We start from the raw sequence: 23,834 nt of genomic DNA, 5'->3' as shown, positions 1-23,834 counted from the left end.
GCACGCCACCACGCCTGGCTAATTTTTGTATTTTTAGTAGAGTTGAGGTTTCACCATGTTGTCCAGGATGGTCTCCATCTCTGGACCTCCTGATCCACCTGCCTCAGCCTCCCAAAGTGCTGGGATTACAGGCGTGAGACACTGCACCTGGCCACATCGTACATTTTGTTGGAGAACATCCTCGAGTAACTTCTTAAGAAAGGTAAATTTTAGGATCTTTACATATCTGAATATGTAGTCATTATTTTACCTTCATATTTCAATGATAGTTTGGCTTTAGAATTCTATGTTAGAAACAATTTTTCCTCTGAATTTTGAAGATACTGCTTTAGCCTGTAGTGTCGCTGATTAAAAGTCACATGCTAATATTATTCTCATTCCTTTGCTGGCAACCTGTTTTCTCTACATCTGGAAGCTTAATTTTTTTTCTTCATACTTAGTGTTTTGAAATGCCACAATCATGTGCCCAGCAGTGGGGTTTTCCCTCGTCAACTTTGCTGGGCACCTGGTGGGTGGGCCCTTTCAATCTGAAGACTCATGTCCCCCTGCTCTGAGAAGTTGCTGTTTTATTTCTTTGCTTACTTTCTCCGTTCTTTCTAGAACTCCTGTTAGTTGGATATTGGATCTCCTGGATGATTATCTTCTCACATATGTATTTTCCATGTCTTTTGTTTTTTTAATTCTGTATTATGGGACCTTGTTTTGACTTTATCTTCTACTGGACACCTTTATTTTGGCAGTCATTTTTCATTTCTCAGCATTCTTATTCTCCAAAGATGCCTTTTCATTGCATCCTTTTCTTTTTTTTATGGATGAAGTATCGTCTGTGTATGTGTACTTAATAGAACTTTACTGGCGTCTTGCAGATAACAGAAGATAATTATCAGGCCAGACAGGAAACATTTCAAAGGATACCAGATAGAACCTCTCTGGGAGAAGGTCACTTATGCCTTTCTGAGGGAGGCTGCCTACTGGCTGTCCCTCTCTATAACCTCCCAGTTTCATACCATGTGTGGGCAAGATTGTCTTCCACCACCCTATGGTTCTCGCCATGTGCTCCCTGCCTGCAATCCAGATCTCCAGCTCTCACCATGGCATCAGAGAGAGGAGGCCATTTTCACATTCTCCACTCCCAGGCCAACTGCATTTCCTGCTCCCATGTAACACTCCCCATATCAATTTTCTTTCTGGGATTCTAACACACCTGCCTCACAGTGGTGATCTGGGCTCCGTAGCCCGTAAGAGACCATCACAGTACTCAGCAGCACATGTCACAGAGTAGGTTGTTTTAAAGTTAAATAACCATGTATGTAGTAGGGCCAACAATCCAGCCTCATTCCTTTTCACAGTGCTTCCTCCAACAGAAGTCCATAGCAATTCAAACCTGCATGTCTCCTGATGTGGTCCCAATGGGGTATCTTCTGTGAGCAAAGGCCTGAGAAAAAATATGCACACATACCTCTCAAAAACAAACAATTTTCAGTTGGGCATTTTAGTCCCAACATTAATTGGGACTAAACATGAATCTAGTCCCAATTCATGTTTAGGATAAAAAATTAACTCAGTGGAAGCATAGTACTGTAAAGGACACCCAGATTATATCAGTACACAGAACATTTAACATTTTAATCATAGTGGATATTTGCTGAGCGCTTACTCTGTGGCAGGCACTTGAGTTACTTTCATTTCATAAACAAGGAAAATGAAGCTCCCGGGTGTCATTTGCCCAGGGTCACAGAGCTAATAAATGGCAGACAGGAAATTGCACCAGGACTGTCTAACCACAGTCAACCCGTGTTAACTGCTGCACAGAGCTGTCCTGGTTTCCACCAGCCACATTCAGGTTAATAGTGATAGCACAATTTTCTCTAAGATCAGTAGGTGGATACCTGGGATACCTCAGTCTAAGTAAAGAGTGTATTCTGGTAAGTTTGCTTCCAAGGTGAATTGCTATCCTTTGCTCTGGAGATAGAAAACTATTACCAGCTTTTATTTTTAAGATTTCTTTTTTCATAGAAACCATAACACTTTATTTTTTAATTTAAATTTAATTTTATTTATTTATTTTTGAGACGGAGTCTTGCTCTGTCGCTCAGGCTAGAGTGCAGTGGCGCAATCTTGGCTCACTGCAACCTCGGCCTCCTGGGTTCAAGCGATTCTCCTGCCTCAGTCTTTGGAGTAGCTGGGATTACAGGCGTGTGTCACCATGCCTGGCTAAGTTTTGTATTTTTAATAGAGACGGTTTCACCGTGTTGGCCAGGCTGGTCTCGAACTCCTGACCTCAGGTGATCTGCTCGCCTTGGCCTCCCAAAGTGCTGGGATTACAGGTGTGAGCGACCACACATGGCCTAATTTTTATTTTTTATCAAAGGAATACATATACATACTTAAAAAAATAAAACAGTGCTGAGATGCCTAATAAAACCCAGCAATATCCTGTCCTACTCCTTCCCACTGCGAGTCCTGCTCCCTACTTTGGAAGGCAACTACTTCCAAATCCCTTGTTCCTTACCACCTCCCACTCAGAGGCTGAAGAACCAGATACTTTCTTAGCCTCCCTTGCAGCTAAGGATGACTACATGACCTGGCTTTGGCCAGTGAGATGTTTGCTGCGGGCCTTCTGAAAAAGTATTTGCTTTCCTGAGCAGAGGCACACATAGCTGATGTTGTCCGCTTCTTTCTTTCTGCTTTGAATATAGTCAAGCCGTCTGGAGCTGTGACAGCCATCTTGTGACCATGTGGAGATGAGCACGAGGAAGAAGACATGTGAAGGAAGAAAGTCAGAAACAGCCCAATTTCTTGATGGCATCCTTGAGCAGCTGAACCCATGCCACAGTTCCTGTTAACTTAAAAAATAAAGCCATATGTGTTTAAGCCACTATCAGTTGAGTTTTTTGTTACTTGTAGCTGAAATGATTTTTAACTGATGGACTGCCATGGTTCCTTGTCATATGCTTATATCATTCTTTCTTTCTTTCTTTTGAGATAGAGTCTCACTGCAACGCCCAGGCTGGAGTACAGTGGCGTGATCTCGGCTCACTAAAACTTTACTCCACCTCCCAGGTTCAAGCATTTCTCCTGCCTCAGCCTCCCGAGCAGCTGGGATTACAGGCGCCTGCCACCACACCCAGCTAATTTTTGTATTTTTAGTAGACACAGGGTTTCACCATGTTGGCCAAGCTGGTCTCAAACTCCTGACCTCAAGTGATCCGCCCACCTCAGCCTCCCAAAGTGTTGGGATTACGGGCATGAGCCACCGTGCCTGGCCACCGTTATTTCTTAACTTAGCAATTTGAGACATTATCTCTTGAGATCTTATGGTAGAACAGGATTTACCTCTTTTCTATCTCTTCCACACACACACCCTACTTTCCCTCCCTTCATTCTTCCAGTATGTTTATATCCGAACTCCTAGTAAATCAGTAGTCACTACAGAGCCAAGAAGTATACTATAATTACCTTTTTATTTCATTTTTTTATATTCCTGATTTTAATAATTGCTTGGACTTTTTCCACACTGGAAATGTGCCTAATCTTAGTTTTTCCCATTTGTTTCATCCGTTCGTTCACAAATCTATTAGCATATTTCTTCACAAATGTTCAAACCTATCAGTCCATTGATTTTTTTTTTTTTTTTTTTGAGACGGAGTCTTGCTCTGTCACCCAGTCTGGAGTGCAGTGGCGCGGATCTTGGCTCACTTTAAGCTCCACCTCCCGGGTTCAGGCCATTCTCCTGCCTCAGCCTCCGGAGTAGCTGGGACTACAGGCACCCGCCAGCACGCCCGGCTAATTTTCTGTATTTTTTAGTAGAGATGGGGTTTCACAGTGTTAGCCAGGATGGTCTCGATCTCCTGACCTCGTGATCCGCCCGCCTCGGCCTCCGAAAGTGCTGGGATTGCAGGCGTGAGCCACCGCGCCCGGCCGATTTTTTTTTTTTTTTTTAAGACAGAGTTTCGCTCTATCCCCCAGGCTGGAGTGCAGTGGTGCAATCTTGGCTCACTGCAACCTCCACCTCCTGGGTTCAAGCGATTCTCATGCCCTAGCCTCCCCCAAGTAGCTGGGATTATAGGTGCCTGCCACCATGCCCGGCTAATTTTTGTATTTTTAGTAGAGACGTGATTTCACAATGTTGGCCAGGCTGCTTTCAAACTCCTGACCTCAGGTGATTCGCCTGCCTCGGCCTCCCAAAGTGCTGGGATTACAGGCGTGAGCCACCGCGCCCAGTCTGGCCCATTGATTTAAGAAGAACACAATAAAAAGTTGAGCTGGACATGGTGGCTCACACCTGTAATCATTGCACTTTGGGAGGCCAAGGTGGGAGAATCATTTGAGTCCAGGAGTTTGAGACCAACCTGGGCAGCACGGAGAAACCTGGTCTCTATTTTAAAAATAAAAAGTTGATTGATTTGGAGCCCTGTGTAAGGGCAGGTGTTTGTCAAGTCCCTTTAAAGTGACTGAGTAAGGACCTGTATAATCTGCTGGAGGACCCCTAAGTACAGAAAATAGAGGCCTTTGCTTTGGGACCATTTGGTTTCTTTGGAGAACCCGCTGATATTTTGCTGGAGTGTAGAGACTTGTTGGCTGGTGTGATTTCTACCCATGAGCATGGGGGAGATAAGGGGGAAATTAACTGTTCCAACATGAGTTGGGGGAGATTAACTGTTCCAACACACACTTTCAATTATGTTTGAGGCTTTATGTCTTGCTCCCACCATCAGGATACCTTTACTGCACCTCTCCAGGATTTGGCAGGGTAGATGAGCTCTCTCCTGGTGGATCCCTTCCCACATGTGGACTCTGCTCATTCCTTCCCCTGCCCTGCTTTCTCAGTTACCACCCCTCCTGCCCCCTTTCTGCTTGCCAGAAAGTTGTTGAAATCTCTCTCCCATTGATGGGATCTCCTCCAGTTTTCTTTGGAGTCGTGAGTTTATAACCTTGATCCTTTTATGTTGTGGAGTCTTAGGAATTAGAGGAGACAAAAGCATTCCACCTTCTTGAACGGCAGTACTATCTGAATTTTAACTGCTCCAGATTTTCTGGATACACCAAGTCTGTAGACCAACATTCGTGAACCATTGGCAATAGAAAAAGCCTGGGTTTGGGAATTTGACAGGTTTGGGTTTGAATTCTGACTCCTTTTTTTTTTTTTTTTTTTTTTTGAGACGGAGTTTCACTCTTGTTGCCCAGGCTAGAGTGCAATGGTGTGATCTCGGCTCACTGCAACCTCCGCCTCCCAGGTTCAAGCGATTCTCCTGCCTCAGCCTCCCAAGCAGCTGGGATTACAGGCAACCGCCACTGCACCTAACTAATTTTTTTTGTATTTTTAGTAGAGACGGGGTTTCACCATGTTGGCCAGGCTGGTCTCGAACTCCTGACCTCAGGTGATCCACCTGCCTCGGCCTCCCAAAGTGCTGGGATTACAGGCGTGAACCATCGCGCCCATCCGAATTCTGAGTCTTTGGACCTCCTTGCTCAATTCATACCCATGGGCCTCAATTTTCTTCTCTATAAAATAATGTTCCAGATAAAATATAGTCCCAGGTAGAATAGTCATGTCTACCTGATAGAGTTCTGGGAAGATTTCCTTAGAAACTGTATGTAAAGCATCCAACACAGGGCTTGGTATACAGTAGGTGTCAAATAATAGGCGTGATGACTTTTTTTTTTTTTTTTTTTGAGACGGAGTCTCACTCTGTCACCCAGGCTGGAGTGCAGTGGCTCTATCTCAGTTCCCTGCAACCTCTGCCTCCCGGGTTCAAGTGATTCTCCCGCCTCAGCCTCCCGAGTAGCTGGGACTACAGTCGCGTGCCACCACGCCCGGCTATTTTTTTTGGAGTGATTGCTTTTTAATGGAAGCAAGTGGCAACTGTGATTGGAAAGATTTGAATCAGGATTTTGGAGGGCCTGGAATGCCAGGACTTCTTCTTGTGACACTGAGAAACCTTGACCATCTTGTGAGAATCTATCAGATTGTTCCCTCAGTCTGGTCGGAGGAAGGAGCAAGAAGCCCTTGGCCCAGCAGCTCTTGGGTTAAAATCTTCGTCTGCATCTGAGTTATTTGTAACCCGTTGTCATGGCAACAAGTTTGGCAAGCAAGCCAGTGCTGCAAGCTCCTGACAGTGCGGAGGGGAGGGCAGTGGGAGAAGACGGAAGATTTGGAAGGGGGGTGGTCTGTGACCAGCGCCTCACTTTCCTCTGATTTGTCTGAAGCTTTCAGCTGGAGATGAGGGTGAGCGTCCTCTAGGGAGAATCATTGGACGTTGGAGACTCTCCTCCCCAATCTCCTGATATTTCAGATATGAAAATGGGGCCAGAGAGGTCCAGCAGCTGGCTCAAGGCCACACAGCAAGTCAGAGACAGGTCTAGACTTTTCTAAAAAGGACTTAGGGCCATGGAACTGAAGCATAACAAACCAGGAGGGGAACTTTGGAAATGTTTCGTCCACCTCCCCACCAACACACACATGCCTTTTTGTGTTGTTCATATGAGGAACCTGGACCCAGAGTGGTTCAGAACAGACTCAGCTTCACACAGCAATTCTGGTGGTGACTTGGGAACAAAATTCAGAGGACTAGGGCCTCGCAGACCTGGGTATTTCCTGAGGAAGTGGCAGTCTAGGAGTCACAGTCCAGAGAAGCCCCTCTCTGCTGACTGCCAAGACAGGGCCTCCCAGAGTAGCATTGATTTGACTGCCTTGGCTTCTGACTGCCTTGGCCTTTGAGCTCATCAAATCCAACACGCATGTGCCCAGGTCATATTTCCCCTTCCCTGCGCCCTCTTTTTTCTGCATGTATGTGTGTCCTCCTGCCTGTGGCATCGCTGTTGCCCAAATGGCAGCCCAGCCCCACCCCACCCTGGACCAAACACACCTGCCACAGGCTTCCCATCCATATTGCCTACAGGGCTAGGCATTTCTTGAACATTCTCTTATGTAATTCATTCCTCCCAATTATCATTCTCCATCTCCCAGTTTAGCAGGTGGAAACCTAAAGGACCAGAGAAGGATAGTGACTGGCCCAAAGTCACACAGTGAGTCTTAGCCCGAATCCCTCCTCCTCATAATGATCCTCCTCATTTTACATGTTTCTGCCCATTCTATCCCACACTGATTTCTCAGCCCTCAGAGTTCCTCTGGCACTTATCTTTGTCTTAATCACCCCCTTAAACTTGTGCAATTTCCTCTGTGTTCTCTGCCTTATGTGCAGCCTAAAATTCTCCTGTCTCCTCATAGCTGATTCCTCACCAAGTCCAGTTGGGTCTCTCCTTTCTGTACGTCAAATCTACCTTCTTTCCTCATCTTCTGCCACTATCCTGTTCCAGCCTCAACATCCCTCACATGAATGACCCCAAATCTACTCCCTGGCTTCCAGACTGGCCATTTTCAACCTAATACTCGGCACATCAGCAGCAGTAAGAGGGCATTGATGCGAGTCAACACAACCTTTCCTTCTATGACACTCCATACCCCACAGGGTAAAGTCTAGCTGCCTGATATGTCATTAAGGTCACATAAGTTCTGGCCCCTGCCAGATCTCTTGAGTCTCATCACCTGCCACTCTTGGCCTCACACCCTGTGCTCTGACCACTGAGCACATAACTATAAGTGCAACTAACTACAAGTGCTTCCTAGACGGCACCAGGTTTTTTTTTTCCCCTAGGTGTCTTTGCAACGTCTTCTGCATTAAAGGCCTTTCACACTGACACCCAAACCCCATTAATTCAGCTGTTGAAGTGTGACTTTATTCATGCAGCCTATCTTTGTTCCCAAGTTGGATGAGATCCTGTCATCTGGGCTCCCACAGCACCCCTCTGCTCCTGTACCGTGCAGAACTGTTGTCTGGGGCTCTCTCTCCTTTCAGATAGGAAGCTCTCTGAGGGCAGGAATTCTGTCTTCAGCAAAGCCCAGCACCCGGATGGTCCCAAAAGGAAGGGTCGGCGAATATGCATTGAAGGAATCCAGGAGCATGAATGGTTGGATGACGAATGAAATTTGTTTTCAGCTCTGTGATTGTGCACTCTAGCCCGAGGGCCTGCGTGACGTCACTTGTTGCCTAGCAACAGTTTTCCCTCCGCCCCGGGGCGTGGTTTATGGGGGCGTGGCTTTTGTCAGTTGACGCAGGGTAAGGTGGCTGAGCATCCCAAACCAGATAGGTCTTGAGCAGGGAGGCGTGGTAGAAGAGAAGTGTAGATAGAAAGTGAGGGCCTTATGAAGTAGGTGATATTATTTCCCCTCCCTCTTATAGGTAAGAAAACTGAGGCACAGGGAGACTTACGTGACTTGCCAAAGCTACACAGCTAAGTACCGATGTGGTGGGCGCCCAACTCTGATCAACTCCGTCACTTTTCACATTGTGGCGTCCTCTCAGCATTCCCTTTGGACAACAGGGTAGTTAATGGCGAAGTCGTGCCTAGAACCTGGGTCTTAGAGAAATAACTGTCAAGGTAGAAGAGAGAGAAGAAATTATATTTTGAGCACCTACTGTGACATTGTGCAGTGGATGGCCCAGAGCTAGAATGCCAGGCCAGATCGGGCACTTTTTACATATTAAAAAAAAAAAAGACTGGGCACGGTGGCTCACACCTGTAATCCCAGCACTTTGGGAGGCCTAGGCGGGTGGATTACTTGAAGACAGGAGCTTGAGACCAGCCTGGACAATATATTGTGACCCCCGTCTGTAAAATAACAACAACAAAAATTATCCAGGTGTGGTGGCACACGCCTGTAGTCCCAACTACTTGGGAGGCCAAGGTGGGAGGACCACTTGAGCCTGGGAGGTGGAGGCTGCAGTGAGCCAAGATCACACTACTGCACTCCAGCCTGGGGGACAGAGCAAGACTCTGTCTCAAAAAATTCTTAGGAACTCCTTAAAATATATACACATGTGCAAATGTTTCTGATGTTAGAAGCAAAATTCATTAAATACATTGAAATGTTTGTCTTTGGGTGTAAAGGGAGTAGAAATACAGGCGAAAAAATAAAATTAACAAACGAAAGGAATCAAGAGAGGAGCCTTGAACAAACTAATGATGACTTCTGTCCCACCGGAAGTAATGTGTTCATTGACGAAAATTTAGGGAAAGAAAAACGTCCTACCATCTAAATACAACCAATGTTAGCATCTTGGTGTATTTAGGCTTTTATCTAGACCTAGAAAAACCATATTTGGGATCATGCTGTATGTTCAATTACATACTGCCATTTTCACATAAACATTTCCCATTAAAATTTTTATAAACATCATTTAAATGGCCACAAAATACTCCATTGAGTGGATATACTTACGGAATTCCTTTCTGCGTGGGTTTTGGCATTTATTTTATTTTTTTCTTGCTTTGTTTAGATTTGTTTGGCCAGGTTTTAGGTTTGATTTTCTCTGTGTCTTATTTTAGGAGATAGCATAAAGAGAGATTGTTGTTTGAGAGAAGTAAGGGAAAGCAGGGTAGGCTTTTGGGAAGCAATAGTATTTGAGGGGAATTTTGGAGTATGTAATGCACACATAGGATAAAACCTTCAAGTGACGCAAGAGGTTATACAGTGAAAACTGTCTCTTTCTCACTCCTTATCCTCAGTTCCTCAGATCTCCACTGGGGCTCTCCACTGTTACCAGTTTTTTTGTAGGACCTTTGTGTGAACATTCTAAGGCTACACAAGTGTGTGTGTGTGTGGCTATTTTTTTTCTGTCATTTTAAACAGCTTTATTGAGATATAATTCATTTACCATACAATTTACCCCTTTAAAGTATAGAATTCAATGGCTTTTAGTATATCCATAGAGCTGTTCAATCATCACCACAATCAATTTTAGAATATTTTTCATTGCTCCTGTCCGTTTTCACACTGCTATAAAGAACTGCCAGAATGGGTAATTTATAAAGAAAAGAAGTTTAATTGACTCACAGTTTTGCATGGCTGAGGAGGCCTCAGGAAACTTACAATTGTGGTGGAAGGGGAAGCAGGCACGTCTTACATGATGGCGGGAGAGAGAGTGCATGTGAAGGAGGAACTGTCAAACACTTATAAAACCATCAGACCTTGTGAGGATTCTCTCACTGTCATGAAAACAGCATGGGGGAAACTGCCCCCATGATCCAATCACCTTCCACTAGGTCCCTCCCTCAACACCTGGGGATTACAATTCAAGATGAGATTTGGGTGGGGACATAGAGCCAAACCATATCAATTCCAAAAAGAAACCCTATACCCCTTAGCCATAATCCTCCAGTGTTCCCATTCCCCATCACTAGACAACCACTAATCTACTTTCTGTCTCTGTAGATTTTCCTGTTCTGAACATTTCATACAAAAGGAATCATACAAAATGTGGCCTTCTGTGATTGACTTCTCACTAACATGATGTTTTCAAGGTTCATACATGATGTAGCATATATCAGTATTTCCATTTTTTTAATAAAAATATAGAGACTTTATTTTTATTTTTTGTCTGTTTGTTTTATGAGACAGAATCTCTCCCTGTTGCCCACGTTGGAGTGCAGTGGTGTGATCATGGCTCACTACAGCCTTGACCTCCCACCTCAGCCCCCCGAGTAGCTGGGACCACAGCCATGCACCACCATGCCCGGCTAATTTTTAAATTTTCTGTAGAGACGGAATCTCCCTATGTTGCCTAGACTGGTCTCAAACTCTTAGGCTCAAGTGATCCTCCCTCCTTGGCCTCCCAAAGTGATGGGATTACAGGCATGAGCCACCATGCCCAACCCTAGACTTAATTGTTTTAGCTGTTTTAGGTTTACACAAAAATTGGGTGGAAAGTGCACAGAGTTCCCATAAACCCCTTCACCCTACTACAGTTTCCTCTATTATTAACATGTGATACATTTGCTAAAACTGATGAGCCAATATTGGTACATTATTATTATTATTATTATTATTTGAGGCGGAGTCTCACTCTGTCACCCAGGCTGGCGTGTAGTGGTGCAATCTTGGCTCACTGCAACCTCCACCTCCTGGGTTCAAATGATTCTCCTGCCTGAGCCGCCTGAATAGCTGGGATTACAGGTGTGCGCCACCACACCAGGCTAATTTTTGTATATTTAGTAAAGATGGGGTTTCACCATGTTGGCCAGGCTGGTCTTGAACTCCTGACCTCGTGATCCACCCACCTTGGCCTCCCAAAGTGCTGGGATTACAGGCGTGAGCTACTGCGCCCAGCCTGGTACATTATTATTAACAAAAGTTCATAGTTTGCTTTAGGGTTCACTCTTGGGGTTGTACATTCTGGGGGTTTTGACAAATGTCTGATGTCATGTATCCACCATTACAATATCATACAGAGTAGTTTCATTGCCCTAAAAAGTCCTCTGTGCTTGACTGGGCATGGTGGCTCATGCCTGTAATCCCAGCACTTTGGGAGGCCAAGGAGGGTGGATCACGAGGTCAAGAGATCGAGACCATCCTGGCCAACATGGTGAAACCCTGTCTCTACTAAAAATACAAAAATTAGCTGGGTGCGGGAGGCTGAGGCAGGAGAATTGCTTGAATCTGGGAGGTGGAGGTTGCAGTGAGCTGAGATCATGCCACTGCACTCCAGCTTGGCAACAGAGCAAGACTCTGTCTCAAAAAAAAAAAAAAAAATCCTCTGTGCTCTACCTATTCACCTTTCTCCTTCCCGCAAACCCCTGGCAACTATTGATCTTTTACTTTTCCATAGTTGGCTTTTCCCGAATGTCATATAGTTGGAATCATACAGTATGTAGCCTACAGTATGAAGGAAGGATTAGTGTCCTCCACTTAGCAATATGCATTTAAGATTCCTCCATGTCTTTTCATGGCTTGATAGCTCATTTTTTATTGCCAAATAATATTCCATTGAATGGATGTACCACAATGTGTTTTCTCAGTCACCTTGGTTGCTTCCAGGTTTTGGCAACTTTGAAAACAACTGCTATAAACATTCATGTGCAGATTTTTATGTGGACATAAATTTTCAACTCATTTGGGTAAATACCAAGAAGCATGATTGCTGGATCATATGGTAAGAGTATGTTTATCTTTGTGAGGAACTATTCCAACGTGGCTGTACTATTTTACATTCCCACTTTGCAATGAAGATTCCTGTTGCTCTATACTCCTTGTCAGCATTTGATGCTGTCAGTGTTTTGGATTTTAGCCATGCTAATAGGGGTGTGTGGTATCTTATTGTTATTTTAATTCTCAATTCCCTAATGATACATGATGTTGAGCATCTTTTCATATGCTTCTTTGCCATCTGTATATCTTCTTTGCTGAGATGTCTGTTCAGATCTTTTGCCCACTTTTAAATTGGATTGTTTACGTTCTTATCATTGAGGGTTTTTTCTTTTTAAAAAAGATTCACTGGCTGGGCGTGGTGGCTCACGCGTGTAATCCCAGCACTTTGGGAGTCCGAGGTGGGTGAATCACGAGGTCAGGAGTTCAAGACCAGCCTGGCCAACATGGTGAAACTTTGTCTCTACTAAAAATACACAAAATTAGCTGGGCGTAGTGGTGGGCGCCTGTAATCCCAGCTACTCAGGAGGCTGAGGCAGGAGAATTGCTTGAACCTAGGAGGCGGAGGTTGCAGTGAGCCGAGATCACACCACTGCACTCCGGCCCTGGCGAGAGTGCAAGACTTCATCTCAAAAAAAAATAAAATTATTATTGTTTTTTCTTATAGGGATGGCATTTTGCCATGTTGCCCAGGCTAGTCTTGAACTCCTGGACTCAAGCAATCTACTCACCTTGGCCTCCCAAAGTGCTGGGATTACAGGCATTAGCCACCTGGTCTGGCCTTATTGTTGAGTTTTAAGAGGTAGTTGTATCTTTTAGATACCAGTTCTTTATTAGATATGTGTTTTGCAGATATTTTCCCCATTCTGTGGCTTGTCTTTTCATTCTCTTAAACGTGTCTTCAGCAGAGCACAAGTTTTTAATTTTAATGAAACCAAATTTATCAGTTTTTTCTTTTATGCATTGTGCTTTTGGTGTTGTATCTAAAAAGTTATTGCCAGGCTGGGCAACATGGTGAGACCCCGTCTCTACTAAAAATACAGAAAATTATTTGGGCATGGTAGCGTGCACCTGTGGTCCCAGCTACTTGGGAGGCTGAGGTGGGAGGATCACTTGAGCCTGGGGGGCAGAGGTTGCACTGAGCATAGATTATGTCATGCACTCCAGCCTGGGTGACGGAGTGAGACCCTGTGTCAAAAAAATAAAAAAAAATTAAAAAGTCATTACTAAAGCCAAAGTCACCTGGATTTTCTCTTATGTCACCTTCTAGGAATTTTATATTTTTGCGTATTATACTTAGGCCTATGATCCATTTCGAGTTAATATTTGCAAAAGGTGTAAGGTCTGGGTCTAGATGAATGTTTTTGTATGTGGATGTCCATTTGTTCCAGCACCATTTTATCAAAAAGAGTATCCTTCTTCCATTGAATTGCCTTTGCTCCTTTGTCAAAAATCGGTTATATTTTTATATGTCTATTTCTGGGCTCTCTATTCTGTTCCATTGATCTATTTGTCTATTCTTTTATCAATACCACACTGTCTTGATAACTGTAGCTTTATATAGTAAGTCTTGAAGTCAGGCAGTGTCAGTCTTCTGTCTTTGTTTTTCTCCTTCAATATTGTGTTGGTTATTCTGGGTCCTTTGCCTTTCCAGATAAAATTTAGAATTAGTGGCCAGGCGTGGTGGCTCACGCCTGTAATCCCAGCACTTTGGGAGGCTGAGGCAGGTGGATTGCTAGGTCAGGAGTTCGAGACCAGCCTGGCCAACATGGTGAAACCCCGTCTCTACTAAAAATACAAAAATTAGCTGGGCTCAGTGGCGGGAGCCTGTAATCCCAGCTACTGGGGAGGCTGAGGCAGGAAAATTGCTTGAACCCGGGAAATGGAGGTTGCAGTGAGCCGAGATCGCATTACTGCACTCCAGCCTGGGTGACAGAGCAAGACTCCATCTCGGAAAAAAAAAAAAAAAATAGAATTAGTTTGTTGATACCCAACAAATAACTTAGTGGGATTTTGTTTGGGATTGTGCTGAATCTATAGATCAAGTTGGCAAGAGCTGACGTCTTGATAATATTGAGTCTTCCTATCTATATACAATAAATAGCTCTCTATTTATTTATATTTTCTTTGATTTCTTTCATCAGAGTTTTATAGTTTTCCTCATGTAGATCTTGTACATATTTTGTTAGATTTATACCTAAATATTTCATTTTCTTGGTGCTAATGTGATATTGTGTTTTTTATTTTAAATTCCAACTATTCATTGCTGGTATATAAGAAAGCACTTGAGGCTGGACACACCTGTAATCCCAGCACTTTGGGAAGCCAAGGCAGGAGGATCACTTGAGCCCAGGAGTTCAAGACCAGCCTGGGTAACATAGTGAGACCCTGTCTCTATTAAAAAAAAAAAAAAAAAAGCACTTGACTTTTATATATTAACCTTGTATCCTGCAACCTTGCTATAATTGCTTATTAGTTCCAGAAGTTTTTGTTGTTGTTGTTGATTCCTTGGAATTTTAAACATAACAATCATGTCATCTGCAAACAGAAATTATTTTACTTATTCCATCCTAGTCTGTGTATCTTTTCTTGTCGTATTGCATTAGCTAGGACTTCTGGTATGATATTGAATAGAAGTAGTGAGAGCAGACATCATGCCTTGTTCCTGACCTTGGGGAGAAAGCTTCTAGTTTCTCACCAGTAAATATGGCACTAGCTATAGGTTTTTTGTAGATTTTTTTTTTTTTTTGAGACAGAGTTGTGCTCTTGTTGCCCAGGCTGGAGTGGAATGGTGCGATCTCAGCTCACTGCAACCTCTGTTTCCTGGGTTCAAGTGATTCTCCTGCCTCAGCCTCCCAAGTAGCTGGGATTACAGGCATGCGCCACCACACCCAGCTAATTTTGTGTTTTTAGTAGAGACAGGGTTTCACCATATTGGTCAGGCTGGTCTTGAACTCCTGACCTCAGGTGATCCACCCGACTTGGCCTCCCAAAGTGCTGGGATTACAGGCATGAGCCATCACGCTTGGCTTTTTTTTTTTTTTTTTTTTTTTTTTGAGGTACAGTCTTGCTCTGTTGCCCAGGCTAGAATGCAGTGGTACAATTATGGCTTACCGCAGCCTCAACCTGCCAGGCTCAAGCACTGCTCCCACTTCAGCCTCCTGAGTAGCTGGGACCATAGGTGCGTGCCAACACCCCGGCTCATTTTTGTAGAGACTAGGTTTTGCTGCCATATTGCCCAGGCTGGTCTCAAACTCCTGGGCTCAAGCAATTCATCCACCTTGGCCTTCTAAAGTGCTGGGATTTTTTTTGTTTGTTTGTTTTTTTGAGATGGATTCTTGCTCTGTCACCCAGGCTGGAGTGCAGTGGTGTATTGTGGCTCACTGCAACCTCCGCCTCCCTGGTTCAAGTGATTCTCCTGCCTCAGCCTCCTGAGTAGCTGGGATTACAGGTGCCCACCACCATGCCTGGCTAATTTTTGTGTTTTTAGTAGAGACGGGGTTTCACCATGTTGGCCAGGCTGGTCTCAAACTCCTGACCTCAAGAGATCCACCCGCCTTGGCCTCCCAAAGTGTTGGGATTACAGGCGTGAGCCACTGTGCCCGGCTGTAGATGTTTTTTAGCTATGTTTTTTCCATTAGGATTTTTTTGAATTTTTATTTTGACAATTTCAGACTTACAGAAAAGTTTCAAGAATAGTACAAAGAATTGCTGTATACTCTTCACCTAGATTTGTTAAATGTTCACATTTTACCACATTTGTTTAGCCTACCCTGTTTCTTCCTCTGTCTCACAGACGTATTCTGTTCCATTGATCTATCGATGTATCTATGTATCTATCTCTATATATTTATATGTGTATTCTTTATATATATTCCTTATACGTATATTCTTCATATATATTTCTGTTTTCCCCTGAACCAATTGATAGTCAGTTGCAGACATGATGCCTTTTTATACCTAAATACTTCAATGAGTATTTATTAAAATAAGGAATTGTTATATAAACACTGAATAATTATCAAAAATCAGGAAATTCACATCGATAACAATACTATTATATATAGAATCTACAGACCTTATTTAGAACTCACAAATTTCCTCAACAATAGCCTTTATAGCAAAAAAAAAAAATCCTCTGAATAATGTACATTTGGTTGTTATAGCTCTGTAGTTTCCTTCCATATGGAAGAGTCCCTCAGTCTTTCTCTGTGTTTCATGACACTGACATTTTTGGAGAGTGCAGGCTAGTTATTTTTGGACAGTCCCTCAATTCGAGTTTGTCTGATGCTTCCTCATAATAAGACTCAGGTTATGCATTTTGGTAGGAATCTCACAGAAGTGATGCTGTGTCTCTTTCAGTGCATCATATCAGGATGCACATGATGTCTGTCCCATTAATGGCAATGCAAACTTGCATCACTTGGTTAAGGTAGTGTCCATCGGGTTTCTCTGCTGTAAAGTTACTGTAGTATCTTGTAGGGAGATGCATTGGGCTTATGTAAATATACTGTTACTCAAACTTTCACCCACCAGTTTTACCGTTCACTGACAATTCTCACCTGGAAAAATTATTATGGCCGAGGTCGACAAATGTTGATTTTCAAATGCCATCTTTCTTTTGACGTGTCTTGGTTGGCTTTCCAGTATAAGGGAGCGCTTTTCTTTCTCCTACGTTTATTTATTTATATCCTCATGGACTATGGTTGTCTCCTTTACTCAGTGGGTTATAACACATTAAACTATTCTTTATTTTGATTTGCAAATGTCCCATATTTGATCAGTAGGACATCTCTAATCTCCTGTGTCCTTGGACACATCTTCATCTCTCTTTGAACAGTTCCTTGTTTTCTGGCACCACAAGGTGCTGCAGGCCCATCTTATACTTTCCCTGCCGCAGCCCTGTAACCAGCCGTTTTCCCAAGGAGCCCTGTCTCTTTTTACTAGAGAATGGCATTTAGTAACCTAGATTTGGGCACTAGGTGTTATAGCTATATTTTAAGAGTTTGCTTTCTTGTTTGAAAAAAAAAAAAAAGCTGAAGCCACGTTACTGACAATCAGATGCTCTTTGTTGGAAGTGTTGGGAAATAGGCAATATCTGCCTGTAAAAGTTGTTGGGCGTTGGTGTCTTCTGAAAGCAAGTTGTACCTTGGGATGTGGTACCACAGAGATTCAGGGGAAGGAGCAGAAGTAGAGGTGACTAGCAATGAGGGTGGGCTGGAACAGTTGAAAGGATAATAACAGCTTATAATTTACATCTAGTGAGCACTTACTGTGTGCCAGACAGTGTGCTGGGAGCTTCACAAACATTTTCTCTGATCCCTACAATAATTCTAGGAGGTGAAGTAAGGTTGACTTACTGGCTAGTAATAACAGCCAGGATAAGAACCCAGAGAGGGGCCGGGCACGGTGGCTCACGCCTGTAATCCCAGCACTTTGGGAGGCCGAGGCGTGTGGATCACGAGGTCAGGAGTTCGAGACCAACCTGACTAACATGGTGAAACCCCATCTCCACTAAAAATACAAAAATTAGCCGGGCGTGGTGGCTTGCGCCTGTAATCCCAGCTACTCAGGAGGCTGAGGCAGGAGAATCACTTGAACCCGGGAGCTGGAGGTTGCAGTTGAGCCTCTGAGATCGCACCACTGTACTCCAGCCTGGGTGACAGAGCGACACTCCGTCTCAACAACAACAACAACAACAACAACAACAACAAAAAGAACCCAGAGCGGGACGAAAATGGTGGGAGAAGCCATTGAAGAGGGAAAATGGCATATCTCTGGATTTTGGATAAATCACTCCAGTGTAATAGGTTAGGAATTTGAAGACTGAGGCTCTAGTCCCAGCTCTGCCACCCACTAATTGTGAGATCAGGGGTAGCCCCATAGCCTCTTTGAACTTTAGTTCTCTTGCCTGGCTACCTCACAGAGTTGTTAAGAGAATCAAATTACATAGTAACTCCAAAAGCAGATTTGTAAATCATGAAGTGCTACATAAATGGAGGTGGTTACTATTTATTTATTTATTTTGTTTTTTAGAGACAGGGTCTCACTCTGTCACCCAGGCTGGAGTGCAGTAGTGTGATCACAGCTCACTGCAGCCTTGAATTCCTAGGCTCAAGCGATCCTCCACCTTCACCTCCCAAGTAGCTGGGACTACAGGTGCATGCCACCATGCGGAGATTTTTTTTTTTTTTTGGTAGGGACAGGATCTTGCTTTGTTGCCCAGGCTGGTCTCAAACTCCTGGGCTCAAGCCATCCTCCTGCCTCAGCCTCCCAAAGTACTGGGATTATAAGCATGCGCCACCTCACCCAGCTGGAAGTGGTTATGATCTACTTAGCCTTATGAGCCTAGGGGTTTCCTCTTCCATCAGAGACCATAATTCTCTTGAAAATGTAATTGATCGCCAGGCGCAGTGGCTCATGCCTGTAATCCCAGCACTTTGGGAGGCTGAGGCGGGCAGATCATTTGAGGTCAGGAGTTCGAGACCAGCCTGGCCAACATGGTGAAACTCCGTCTCTACTACAAATACAAAAATTAGCTGGGCGTAATTGCGGGTGCCTGTAGTCCCAGCTACTTGGGAGGCTGAGGCAGGAGAATCGCTTGAACCCGGAAGGCAGAGGATGCAGTGAGCCGAGATCGCACCACTACACTCCACCTTGGGTGACAGAGTGAGACTCTGTCTCAAAAAAGAAAAAAAAAGAAAGAAAGGAAAAGAAAATATAATTGATCTATGTTACAGGAGAACCCCAGTGATCTGTGTCCCTCCTTTACCTCATGTGCCAGTGAATTTCAAGGACACTCCTTTGGCAAATATTGAGTTAGCTAATGCTACCAAACCTCCCGTCACTTATACTTCTTAGTAACTGTGGCAGGTAACCTCTAAGATGACCCACAATGATCCAGACTGTTGATATTCACCCCTTTATTATTGTATTTTTTGTTTTTTTGTTTTGTTTTCTGTTTTTGAGACGAAGTTTCCCTGTTGTTGCTCAGGCTGGAGCGCAATGGCGCGATCTTGGCTCACTGCGACCTCTGCCTCCAGGGTTCAGGCGATTCTCCTGCCTCAGCCTCCTGAGTAGCTGGGATTACGGGCGCCCGCCACCACGCCCAGCTACTATTTGTATATTTAGTAGAGACAGGGTTTCACCATGTTGACCAGGCTGGTCTTGAACTTCTGACCTCAGGTGATCCGCCCACCTCAGCCTCCCAAAGTGCTGGGATTACAGGTGTGAGCCACCATGCCCAGCTCACCCCTTTGTTTAATCCCCTCCCCTTGAGTGTGGGCTGACCTAGGTACTTGCTTCAAACTGATGGAATTAGGCTACTAGCCTAATCACTAAGTGAAATCCTATCACCTTTGACACATTCCATCAGTTTGAAGCAAGTACCTAGGTCAGCCCACACTCAAGGGGAGGGGATTAAACAAAGGGGTGAGACTGGCGCAGTGGCTCACGCCTGTAATCCCAGCACTTTGGGAGGCCGAGGCGGGTGGATCACCTCAGGTCAGGAGAGCGAGACCATCCTGGCCAACATGGTGAAACCCCGTCTCTACTAAAAATACAAAAATCAGCTGGGCGTAGTGGTGGGCACCTGTAGTCCCAGCTACTCGGGAGGCTGAGGCAGGAGAATGGCATGAACCCGGGAGGTGGAGCTTGCAGTGAGCCAAGATCGCGCCACTGCACTCCAGCCTGGGCGACAGAGCAAGACTCCTTCTCAAAAAAAAAAAAAAAAACAAAAACTGTGACGTCTGACCGGGTGTGGTGGCTCACACCTGTAATCCCAACACTTTGGGAGGCTGAGGCAGGATGATCGCTTGAGCACAGGAGTTTGAAACCAGGCTGGGCAACATAGTGAGCTCTTATCTCTACAACAACAACAAAAAAAAAAAAAAAAAAAAAAAAACAAGAAGAAGAAGAAGAAGAAAAGAAAAGAAAATTAGCAAGCCATGGTGGCATACACCTATAGTCCTAGCTACCCAAGAGATTGAGGTGGGAGAATCACTTGCACCCAGGAGGTCAAGCCTGCAGTGAGCTGTGATCACGCCACTGCACTATAGCCTGGGCAACAGAACAAGGCCCTGTCTCAAAAAACAAAACAACAACAACAACAAAAAAAAACTATAAAACTATGCCTTCTAGCTTGCTAGACTATGATTATCTCTTTTGTTGGCTTTGACAAAGCAAGCTGCCATGTTGGGGAGGTCCATGTGGCAAGGAACTGAAGAGCAGCATGCAGCCAGAAACTGAGGCTGTCAGTCTAACAGTCTTTGACGAATTGAAAATCCGCCAATAACCAGGTGATCTTGGAAGTGGCTCCTTCCTCTGTCAAGCCTTCAGATGAGACTCCAGCCCTGGATGACACCTTGATTACAGTCTTGTGAGGAACCCTGAAGCAGAGGACCCAGTTAAGCTATGTGTAGATTCCTAACCTACAGAAACTATTAGATGAAGAAATGTTGTGGCTTTCTTTTTTTCTTTGTTTCTTTTTTTTGAGATGGGGTTACACTCTTGTTGCCCAGGCTGGAGTGCAGTGGTGTGATCTCGGCTCGCTACAACCTCCACCTCCAGGGTTCAAGCGATTCTCCTGCTTCAGCCTCCCAAGTAGCTGGGATTACAGGCATGCACCACCACGCTGGCTAATTCTTTTTTGTATTTAGTAGAGATGGGGTTTCATCATGTTAGTCAGGCTGGTCTCAAACTCCTGACCTCAGGTGAGTCACCCATGTTGGCCTCTCAAAGTGCTGGGATTACAGGTGTGTGCCACTGCGCCTGGCTGAAATGTTGTTTTAAGCCACAAAATTTGTGGCCATTTGATACTCAGCAATAGATAACTAATACAGTAACCATCTTTTATATAAGCTCCTCTTATCATCTGTTTGCTCCTGTATTTCTTTTTATTTTTTGAGACAGGGTCTTGCTGTGTCACCCAGCCTGGAGCGCAGTGGCACTATCATAGCTCACTGCAGCCTCAAACTCCAGGGCTCAAGAGATCCTCCCACTTCAAACTCCTGAGTAGCTGGGACTACAAGCATGCACCAACACAACTGGCTAATTTTTAATTTATTATTATTATTATTATTTTGTAGTGACCAGGTCTCATTATGTTGCTCAGGCTGGTCTGGAACTCCTGGACTCAAGCAGTCCTCCCATCCCAGCCTCCCAGAGTGCTGGGATTGCAGGTGTGAGCCCCTGCGCCTGGCCTTGCCTGTATTTATTGCAACTCTGCATTTTCCCTCCCTTGAGCCAATCTTGAACTGCTTTGCTTCCTTCAAAACCTTTCTACTGTACCTTCTGGAAACCTCATTCTATAGTTAAGAAGCTCCCCTTGACCGGGCGCGGTGGCTTACGCCTGTAATCCCAGCACTTTGGGAGGCCGAGGTGGGCGGATCACGAGGTCAGGAGTTCAAGACCAGCCTGACCAATATGGTGAAACCCCGTCTCTATTAAAAATACAAAGATTAGCTGGGCGTGGTGGCACGCACCTGTAATCCCAACTACTTAGGAGGCTGAGGCAGGAGAATTGCTTGAACCTGGGAGGCGGAGGTTGCAGTGAGCTGAGATTGCACCACTGCACTCCAGCCTGGGTGACAGAGCTAGATCCCGTCTCAAAAAAAAAAAAAAGAAGCTCCCCTATAGGATATAATATATTTGAGGTTTTTGTGTTTTGTGGGTTGTTGGGTTGTTGTTTTTTTGGTGTGGGTTTTTTTTTTTTTTTTTGAGATGGAATCTCCCTCTGTTGCCCAGGCTGGAGTGCAGTGGCGTGATCTCGGCTCACTGCAACCTCTGCCTCCCAGTTTAAGCGATTCTATGGCCTCAGCTTCCCAAATAGCTGGGATTACAGGTGGCCCCCACCACGCCTGGCTAATTTTTGTATTTTCAGTAGAGACAGGGTTTCGCCATGTTGACCAGGCTGGTCTCAAACTCCTGACCTCAGGTGATCCACCCGCCTCGGCCTCCCGAAGTGCTGGGATTACAGGCATGAGCCACTGCCCCCGGCCAGGTTTTGTGTTTTTTAGAATGGGATCTCAGTCTGTCACCCAGGCTGGAGTGCAGCAGTGTGATCATTTCTCACTGCAGTCTCCAACTTTGGGGCTCAAGTAATCCTTCCACCTCAGCCTCTGGAGTAGCTGGGACTGCAGGTGTGAGCCACCGCACCTGGCTGGATATAACATATTTGAATAAAAAGGGAGACATACCTGGTTCCTGGATGGGCAAACTCATTTATTTAAAATGTTAATACTCTCCAAATTAATTTATAAATTTAATGCAACCCAAATAATTTTTAGTTGATATTACATTTCTAAACTGTATCCCTTTAGAAGAGTAAACATCTAGAAATAATCAAGAAAATTCTGAAAATGAGTAATGCGTACCAACTATTCTTAGCACTTATTGAAAGACATTGTGAGGCTATAGGAATTAAACAGTGATACCAGTTCAAAACTGACAACTAGATCAGTGGAACACAATAGAAAGTTCAGAAAAAAACATTGCCTATGGACAATTTAGTAATTGACAGATATTTTAATTCATTGGTGAAAAGATAGATTGTATAACAAATGGTATTGGGATAACTGACTTGTGATTTTGGTGAAAATGAAATTGGATCTCTATCTAATTCCTTACACCAAAATAAATTCCGGGTGTACGAAATAAATAAATAAATAAGGCCGGGCACCCGGCCTAATTTTTGTATTTTCTGTAGAGACAGGGTTTTGCCATGTTGCCCAGGCTAGTCTCAAACTTCTGGCCTCCCAAAGTGCTGGGATTACATGCGTGACCCACCACGCTCAACCCTGCTCCCCCTTCTGGGAATCAGTCTTGCCTCTTGTCCCTGGGGGCGGGCAGCTTAGTCTGCTCAGGTGCCCAGGCCATATAGCCTGGGGTGTCAGAGGAACTGGTACTTCAGGTAGGACAGATATGTGTCCCAGCCCAATGTCAGGCCATTGATATAGGTGACTCGGAACTGGGAGGAGGGGGATGCACAAAGGGAAAGTTCGCCAGCGTGCAGCCGGCCACATGCACCAGTCAGCCTTGTAGAATTCCCAGAACTTGTCCTGCAGCTCCTGGCAGCTCTCTCCCAGCGTCTGGCCTTCCAGGCAGCCAAGGCCCAAGACGTGTCATATGCTCAGCATGGGAGAGACTACCAGCTGATCCATCCATGAGGACCTTCCTGAGGGCATTTGGGAGGCCACAGAGGCCAGACACAGGGAGTAGGCAGTCCAGCCAGAGGTACCAGTAGTGCGGGAAAGGATCCACGCTGCCACCCACTGCAAGCATGCTCACTGAGTGCCACCTGTGGAACATCTGGTCAGGCTGGGTGTAGACCTCCCAGGACTGTCACACACCGTCCCGGGCTACCATAAGCACACCACAGCCCAGTGTGTTGATGACCAGCAGCACACAGCCCTGGAACAGGGACTGCCCCATAGTCCACAGGCCATGCAGCCAGTGCCAGTAACATTTGGCCCTGTTGTTACTCCGTTGTTGTCTGAGTAACATTTGGCACTGTTGAGCTCTCCCCTCCATTTGGAAGATTTGCCCTTGGTTTCTGTGACACCGCACTCTCCTGGCTTTACTCTTTACTGTTTGGCCACTACTTCTCAGTCCCTTTTGCGGGCCCCTCTTCCTCTGCCCTTTCCTTAGAATCTGGTGTTCCATAAGGCTATGTCCCAGCCTTTCTCTCATTTTTGTGGAAATAAATGAAGACCCACCAAATAAGAAAAGCAAAGCCTATTTTTTTCAGAGCTTGCTATAGCAAGGGAGTCGGCCACCATCACTTGCCTATTGGCAGAGACTCAAAGGCAGGCAGAGCAGTGGTAAAGCTTTAGCATGGAGAAAAGGGAAG

At 44.8% G+C, this 23,834-nt stretch overlaps 1 pseudogene; it reads right to left on the bottom strand.

Annotated features, from left to right (window-relative positions):
- Nucleotides 1-22,776: 22,776 nt before the first annotated feature.
- Nucleotides 22,777-23,488, bottom strand: LOC129024089 (mpv17-like protein 2; annotated as a pseudogene).
- Nucleotides 23,489-23,834: the final 346 nt, after the last annotated feature.

The sequence above is a fragment of the Pongo pygmaeus genome, chromosome X (assembly GCF_028885625.2).
Source record: "Pongo pygmaeus isolate AG05252 chromosome X, NHGRI_mPonPyg2-v2.0_pri, whole genome shotgun sequence".
In the NCBI taxonomy this organism is placed as follows: Eukaryota; Metazoa; Chordata; class Mammalia; order Primates; family Hominidae; genus Pongo; species Pongo pygmaeus.
The sequence above is the reverse complement of the archived record's forward strand: the minus strand, read 5'-3'. Positions and strand labels throughout refer to the sequence as shown.